The sequence below is a fragment of the Oryctolagus cuniculus genome, chromosome 20, assembly GCF_964237555.1.
Source record: "Oryctolagus cuniculus chromosome 20, mOryCun1.1, whole genome shotgun sequence".
Lineage (NCBI taxonomy): Eukaryota > Metazoa > Chordata > Mammalia > Lagomorpha > Leporidae > Oryctolagus > Oryctolagus cuniculus.
Window position 1 is genome coordinate 17,209,668 of NC_091451.1, and position 9,066 is coordinate 17,218,733.

Genomic DNA, 9,066 nt, shown 5'->3' on the forward strand with positions numbered 1-9,066 from the left:
AAAAAGTTTCACACACAGAGAATTAAAGAGGAAAGTTTCATGAGCCCGTATGTGCATTGTCCAGATGGGTCATTTGTCAGTGAACTATTATACGTCCACACCTATTCTCTTGTTTAGAAACAAAGAGCAGTACGTTCTAAAGTCTGTCCCCTCTCAAGGGGGACACAGTGGGCAGTCCGCTCTGGCTCCATTAGCTTGTATGGTGACAAGATGGTTGCTACACCTCTAGGAACCACAGCAACATTCCAGGCAGGAAGAAGGAAGAGCCGGATTAAAGACACTTGTTAAAGGAACGTGTTCAGCACCGAGAGGGAGCCCTAACTCACTTAGATGCTGGTGGAGGATGAGGACAGCTCAGCTCAAGAAGCCACCTGTGAGACACGGGGCAAATGCCAGGAAGTCCAACTCGGGGTGGGGGGGGGGGGACAACGTGGCTTACCTTTCCCGTGTTACAGCTCCGAGTGAAATCAAGACTATGCACACTGCTGTGAAATCCTCACCGCAATCCTGCAGAGTCGGTTACGTGACTGTTACGTGATTTTACGTATGAATAAACATACGAGTTCAGGAGTTCAGGAAAACTCGCTGCTTTCTCAGGACTCCAGAGCTGGGAGGCGGTGGCTTCAACGCCGCCCCCTTTTGTTGTCGTCCTCTGCTTGTTGCTGATGCTCTGAAGAGATATCCGCTGGACAACGTGCAGTTCTCACCGTCAGGTGCTGCGGTCTTAGACCCACGAGCACAAAGGTGCGCGTTCTCTCAGCCACACACAGCAGGTGTGCCTGTGCTTGGCGCCAGAGGGCGCTCTGGGCGGGGGTCTGCGCTGCCTCTGGACAGAGGACCCCCTTCCCAGGCCCCGAGGCAGTCACTTGAAGAAGCAAAGAAAACCTCCTTGCAGTCACTGTTTTTCTGTTGTTTGCCATAGGAGGACGTGCACAGACAGACACACACACACACACCAGTGCACACACATCTGCACACATGCACCCACACCTGTGCACGTACACACACACTCTCCGAGTGACCTGTGAAGGGCACTGAGCTGTGGTCGGAAGAGACAAAGGCTTTGTGCACAACTCTTGGGATCGCCCAACCCCGAGCTGAGCTGCACATCGTGGCAGAGATAAGAGATCTGGTGAACCCCAAAATTCTTAGCTTTCTTTTTATGGTTTTCAAAGCACAGACAAGAAAGAAGAGGAGAATCAACCCAGCGCACAGCTCCCCTGATGCAGCGATGGCTCTCCTGTTCCGCTGCCTGCTCCAGCTATTCCCGGACTCCTTCCTTTTCTATGGAGTTTTTAAAAAGATTTTATTTATTTACCAGAGAGGCAGAGACAGAGAGAGAGAGAGGTCTTCCACCCACTGGTTCACTCCCCAGATGGCCATATCGGCTGGAGCTGCGCCAATCTGAAGACGGAGAAGGAAGAAGAAGAGATCAGTGAACGCTAAGACACAGCAGTAGGACTTATCAAATGAGGCACAAAACTTGATTAGCTGTGAGATGATTTTGAATGTTCTCATAAACATGTAATTTGGAGTCAAAAGGCAGAGGTTCTCAGATTCATGAAGAACAAGCAAGTCACTACTCCAGGCTGCCCACAAGACATATGCATCACAAAGAGGCTCAAGGTAGCAGGGGCAGAGGTGAAGAGCCGGGTTGGAATGCTGTGCCTCATGCCGTGGTGCCTTTGGGTGGGCACCTGGTGCAGTGGCGAGCGTCCCACCTGGGCCCTCCACATGCTGTGCTGGTGTGCCCAGGCGCGAGTCCCAGTCTGCTTCTGATTGCAAGCTCCTGCTCTTGTCCACCATGGGGATCCACAGGGACTTGGCTTCCTGGCAAGTCCCAAGCTTCTGGCTTGGCTCTGGTCTAGCGGCGGCTGTTGTAGGCATTCGGGGAGTGAACCAGTGCGTGGAAGCTCTCTTTCTCCCTCTCCGTATTCCTCTCCCTCCCTCTACCCCTTTCCCGCTCACTACCCCCTCCTTTTCAACCTTGCAGAAAGAAATACAGTTTTCACAAAATAAAAGTAGAAGGATTGAAGAACCTACACCATTGCTCTACCCCTCAGAAGAGAGCTCAGTGGCGCGATCCGTAGCAGTAATGTTCAGATTAAAGCATGCCGCCAAACGGAGGGCGTAATGATGGGGGGGGGGGTCCTTCCAGGGACCCTCATAATAAAGGTCTATGCATCAAATCACAGAGCTCCAAAATAAATAAACCTGACAGACTGAGAGAGAGAGAGCTCCGTCACCGTCATCGTAGTCATGTTCTGACGCCCTCCTCTCGCAGCAGCTAGGGAGAGGGGTAGGCTTGGACCCAGCAGTGAAGACCTCGCGGCCCCAGCTCCACGCCTGACTGCACCTCCTGCGAATGCACAGCCTGGGGGCGGCAGTGATGGCCAACAGCCGGGTCCCTGACACCCAGCCGGGTGTCCAGAACTGAAGCCTCAGCGCCTGGTTCTGGACCCAGCTCAGCCCTGGCCGATGTTTGCATCTGGGAAGTAAACCAGCAGGTGGACCCTCCCTCTCTCCCTCCCCTCCCCTATCCAATGAAAAAGAAAAAAAAGAGATGAAAGTCAGTACAAATAGAAAAGACTAGAACGATTCAGATAACCAACTGTACCCAACCACAGCACAATTCACACTTTTTTCCAAGTGTACAAAGGAAAAATTGCACTAGAGCCTACTCTGGGCCAAAAATAAGTCTCAAATTGAAAATGATTCAAATCATATAAAGGATGATCTCTGACCAAGTAGAATTAAATTAGGAAGATCTCTGGAAAATCTCCAATTATTTGAAAATTAAATAACACACCCCTGAATAATCCTGAGTCAGAGGAGAAATCAAAGGAAATTAGAGAGTATTCTGCACCGAACAGAAATGAAAATGGAACATATCCGCACAGGAGGGGCTTCAAAACTATCATTCGAGGGGGCTTTATAACGCTAACTATGCAAGTTAGAAAAGATAAAAATGCCACAGTAATGACTTCAGCTTTCACCTTAAACCAGAAGAAAAAGACAGAATCAAATCTAAAATACTCCAAAACAATGAAATAATGATTAAAGCAAAAGTCAGGGAAATATAAATACAATAGAGAAAATCAGTAAAGCTAAAACTAGTTCTATGAGATCAACGAAACCAATAACACATCTAGCCAGCCAATTAAGAAAAAATAAAGTCTCCTGTAGCAAGAGTGAGACTGGGGATCTCATCACATGTTCTGTAGTTGTTAACTGAGGAAATGTGAACAACTTCCTGACAACTTGACTGCGCAGATGAGAGGACCCAGATCTGGCCTCACTCGAGAAGACACGATGGGAACGGCTCTGGATCCACTCGGGAACTTGGCTTTGCAGCCGGGAGCCTTCCCGCAGAGAGAACTCCAGGCCCAGGCGACTTCACCGGTGAGCTCTACAAATACAAGGAAGAAATACTGTCAGTTATATACAAACTCTCCCAGAAAATTGAAGAGAAAGGAATCTATTTTAACCAGTTGTATGAGGCTATCCTTACCTTGAAACTGCAACCAAGGCAGGTTATGTGGCTGGTGTTGGGGAGCAGCGGGTTAAACCTCTGTCTGCAGTGCCGGCATCCCATATGGGTGCCAGTTCAAGTCCTGGCTGCTCCACTTCCGATCCAGCTCTCTGCTATGGCCTGGGATAGCAGCAGAAGGTGGCCCAAATGCTTGGGCCCCTGCACCCCCATGGGAGACCCAGAGGAAGCTCCTGGCTCCTGGCTTCAGCATGGCCAGTCCTAGCCATTGCAGCCATTTAGGGAGTGAACCAAAAGATGGAAGACCTCCCTCTGTCTTGCCCTTTCTCTGTGTAACTGCCTTTCAAATAAATCTTTAAAAGACAAATTATAATAAAAACTGCAGATCATTATACCCTATAACAAACATATAAGCATTCTGAACCAAATTTTAATTTAATCCAATATGCAAAAATCATAATGCATTGTGACCTTGTAAGATGTATCTCACAAATGCAAAGTTGATTAAACATTAGAAAATCAATCAATGAAATTTTCCCAGTTAATAGGCCGTTGTAAAAGTTTGCTAAAGAAAAAGAAACATTGGCCGGCGCCCTGGCTCACTAGGCTAATCCTCCGCCTTGTGGCGCCGGCACACCGGGTTCTAGTCCCGGTCGGGGCGCCGGATTCTGTCCCAGTTGCCCCTCTTCCAGGCCAACTCTCTGCTGTGGCCAGGGAGTGCAGTGGAGGATGGCCCAAGTGCTTGGGCTCTGCACCCCATGGGAGACCAGGAGAAGCACCTGGCTCCTGCCATCGGATCAGCGTGGTGCGCTGGGCACAGCGCGCTGGCCGTGGCGGCCATTGGAGGGTGAACCAACAGCAAAAGGAAGAACTTTCTCTCTGTCTCTCTCTCACTGTCCACTCTGCCTGTCAAAAAAAAAAAAAAAAAGAAAGAAAAAGAAACATCTTTTTAAAGGAGGCAGAAAAAAGCACTGCCAAAATCTAACCTCAATGACTAATTTTTAAAAATCCCTTAGCAAACTGGGAAGGGAAGGCAACTTTCTCAAGTTGGCCAAGGTCACCTTGAAAAATCTGTGAGCCTCACAGAAATTCTGAGTTTCTGGACCTGGAGAGAGGTGTATCTCTCAGAGCTGTTGGTTTGACTCCTGGGTCTTAAGGAGGTAGTTCACCACTCTATGACACATGCATTGTGTGTGCTAAGCTCTTTGGTAGTCAATAGGCACACAGACATGAATAAGATACCATCATCCCAGGCCTTGACGAGTCTAAAATTCTAAAAGACACAGCTCCAACCAGGAGCACCAAGAGTGTAGGCATCAGAGATTGCCGTGAGCATGCAAGTCTGGAGAACCTGACCGAGGTGGGAACATCTGGGAAGGCTTCCTGGTGGAGGTTATGTTTGAGGCAGCAAAGAAAAAGAGTTTAAAGCTTAGGGCACAGTATGTGCCATGTTCTTAGAGAATGAGAACCCACAGTATCTTTGGAAAACCTTAGAGACCAACCATACCAATGGAGGGGAAGTCCAGTGAGATGATTGGACACAGTAGGCCACGGTAGTGAGCAGGGCTAAATTGGGCAGGACTTTGCAGGGCAGATGAAGAATTTTGGTCTTTAAGCTAAGAGCTGTGGAAGAGTCTGAGTGGTAACGCACTGTGATCAGATACGCAGCTCAGATCCAGAATCCAGTCATCTGCTCGTCTTCATCCCTTCCCAGAGCATCCTGGGGGCTCGGAGCTGGCCTCCCCTCGGCGGCACAGTCCGCCTCCCCCAGCATTGCCTCCTGCCAGGCATTCGACCCCTCTGGGCCTCCGTTTTCCACCTCTGAGAGAGCAATGCTGGCGCCCTCCTTAGAGGGCTGTTGCAGGCATTACACCCATCAGCACGTGTAAGGTGTATCGAACGGTGCTTGTCACACAGGAAACACTCGATCTCCCCCTTGTGTTTAAATGACTAAAGACTCTCAAACTTCGGGGCCAATGTTGTGGGGCAGCAGCTTAATCTGCCACCTGCAACCCTGCATCCCATAGGAGCACTGGTTGGAATCCTGACTGCTCCACTTCTGATCCAGCTCCCTGCTAAGGCGCCTGGGAAAGCAGTAGAAGATGGCCCAGTACTGAACCAGTAGATGGAAGACACCTGTCCCCCTGCCCCCTTCAAATAGTAATTTTTTTTTAAAAAAGATTCGTTCATTTATTTGAAAGAGTTACACAGAGAGAGATCTTCCATCGGTGGCTCACTCCCCAAATGGCCACAACAGCCAGAGCTGGGCTGGTCCAAAGCCAGGAGCTTCTTCTGGGTCTCCCATGTGGGTGCAGGGGCCCAAGGACTTGGGCCATCCTCCTCTTCTTTCCCAGGCACATTAGCAGGGAGCTAGATGGGAAGTGGAGCAGCCGGGACTTGAAATGGCGGCCATATGGGATGCCAGCATTTCAGGCAGCTGCTTTATCCACTACACCACAATACAGGCCCCCAAATAATAAATCTTTAAAAAGAAAAAAGAATCTCAAACATAACATGTCTACAGCTGAGTTCTGGTTCATTCTCCCTAGATTCTCTCCCTCCTTCAGCTGTCTCCATCTCAAAGAAAAAACACCTCTTATTTTTAGACCCAAAAGCTTAAGGCACATCGTGAGTGTGAGGCTGAACCAACCGTGGCCCTCACAATCAGGCAACCATCAGGAAAATCAGCTATCATGAACTTTCGCACTAAGTGGCGGGGAGAAAAATCGCAAGCAGGCTGGCTAGAGACAAAAGGGACACTTCCCAAAGACAAGAGGGTCAGTGCGTCAGGAAGACATAATAGTCCTAAATTATTATCTACATTGTACTAGAGTCTTAAATGCAGGAAGCAAATTTAACAGGACTAGAAGGAGAAACAGGCTTACAGGCAGAGCTGCAGACTTCATCACGCCTCTTTTAATGACAGATCAAGCAGGATTTCAAGCTGATTAAGAATCCAGACGAGGGCTAGGGGTTTGGCCCATGGTTAAGCCACAGCGTGGGACACCTGCGTCCCAGATCGGAGCGCCTGGGTTCAAGCCTCAGCCCTGCCCTCCATTCCAGCTTCCTGCTAATGCTCCTGGCAGGCGGCAGGTGATGGCTCAAGCACTTGCGCCCCTGCCACCACGTGGGAGACACAAGCTGTATTCTAGGCTTCTGGCTTCAGCCTGGCCCAGCCCTGAAGGTTGAGGGCATTTGGGGAGTGAACCTGCTGATGCAAGTACTCTCATGCATGTGCTCTCTCTTTCTCTTTCCCTCTCTATGCCTACAAATTTAATACATAGCTTTAAAGTTTGTGGAAAATAGAATTAAAAGATAAGTTTAAAAAAAAGTGGCCGCCGCCATGACTCACTTGGCTAATCCTCCACCTGTGGCGCCAGCATCCCTTATGGGTACCAGGTTCTGTCTCAGTTGCTTCTCTTCCAGTCCAGCTCTCTGCTGTGGCCCGGGAGTGCAGTGGAGGATGGCCCGAGTGCTTGGGCCCTGCACCCCATGGGAGACCAGGAGAAGCTCTTGGCTCCTGGCTTCGGATCAGCGCAGCGCCAGCCGTAGCGGCCATTAGGGGAGTGAACCAATGGAAGGAAGACCTTTCTCTCTGTCTCTCTCTCACTGTCTATAACTCTCTCACTAACTCTGCGTGACAAAAAAAAAAGGTAGAACACAGGAATACTCTCAGCCAGCTCAACCTAATTAGCATTTGTGGAATGCAACAAACAAAAACAAACCCTGGGAAAATCCCCCAAATAGACTCTATGCTGGGCCATGAAAACCTCAAAAAATTTGCAGCACTGAGATCACACAGAATGAATCTTCCCACTTGGACGAGTTAGCGCAGACATCAGTACCAGGAAGACCCATAAAGGCCCCAGATTTTGAACATACTTTTCAATAACCCATGAGTTCATGAAGAAATCATAAAATAAACAAAGTCTTTTGAGCTGAGTACTGAAACCACAATAGCTGGTGCCATCCCCAACAGCTGGAGCGCCGTTCGGAGGCAGATTTATCACTGTTCACGCCGATGCTGCTCTTGGAAGAAGAGGAAGGGAGGAAGCGATGATCAGAGCTGCAGCAGCGTGGCCCAGCTGAAGTCCCAGAAGGCAATGATGCAGGTAAGGAAAACCATTCTAGAAGGGAGAATGGAAAACTGGGGGAAACTTTTAAAGTCTGAAAAAAAAAATTTTTTTTTTAACAGGCAGAGTGGACAGTGAGAGAGAGAGACAGAGAGGAAGGTCTTCCTTTGCCGTTGGTTCACCCTCCAATGGCCGCCATGGCCGGCGCACCGCGCTGATCCGAAGGCAGGAGCCAGGTACTTCTCCTGGTCTCCCATGGGGTGCAGGGCCCAAGCACTTGGGCCATCCTCCACTGCACTCCCTGGCCACAGCAGAGAGCTGGCCTGGAAGAGGGGCTACCGGTACAGAATCCAGTGCCCTGACCGGGACTAGAACCTGGTGTGCTGGCGCCGCAAGGCGGAGGATTAGCCTAGTGAGCCGCGGCACCGGCCTGAAAATTTTTTAAAAAAATAAAATTGAAGAACACTGGAAAGCCTGACTTAAAAACCACACAAAACCTCCGAAACAGGGATAAAAGAGGGGATGTGACAACATCGGATACATACATTGAAAGGATAATAAATATTAGAAACAATTTTATGCTAATAATAGAAATGAACAAAAGTACAAAAAAATAGAAATCTGTTTAAGAAATGGAAACTATAACTTGAAGCCATTCCATAATGAGAACTCTGGGCCTAGGTGGACTCACTAATAATGAGGTTTATGAAGCCTTTAAGGAAGAAATAATTCCAGTCCTATGAAAACTCTTTTTTTAGATTTATTTTATTTATTTGAAAGGCAGAGTGATAGGGAAAGAGAGAGCAAACTATCCACTGGCTCACTCCCCAGATGACTGCAACAGCTGGAGCTGGGCAGGCTGAAGCCAGCATCCGGGAACTCCATGCAGGTCTCCCCTGTGGGTGGCGGAGCCCTAAGCACTGGGGCCGTCCTCTGTGCTTCCCCAGGCACATTCACAGGGCGCTGGGTCAGAAGCTGGGCAGCTGGACTCAAACTGGTGCCCCAACATCACAGGTAGCGCCACAATGCCAGACCCCCCAAAATTCTTTCAAAAGACTGAAGAAGAAACACATCCCCAATTATCTTGTAACACCACCATAGCCACAGCTTCAAAGCTGACAAAGACTAAAGGCAACGCCACTCAGAAACACAGACTTTAAAATCTGTAATAAAACATAAAATCTGTCAGTATGTAACAGTGGTAACCCGCCATACATAACTGAGTTACTATCCCAGAATAATTCAAAAAACAAATCAATATACTTTATTCTTTAATTCTGTTAATTTAATAATCTCAATTGCAGAAAAAAGAATCTGACAAACTTCATGCATTCACAATAACTCAGTGAACCAAGAAAACTGGGAACTTCCTGTCTCACACAAGGCACCTCCTAAGTACCTCTGGCAGTGAGGGTTGTAACGTGATGTGAATGTTTACTGCTGTGGTTAAAGGTTATTGTCAATAATGCACCAAATTGTTTTACAATGAGGACAGGGGAAATC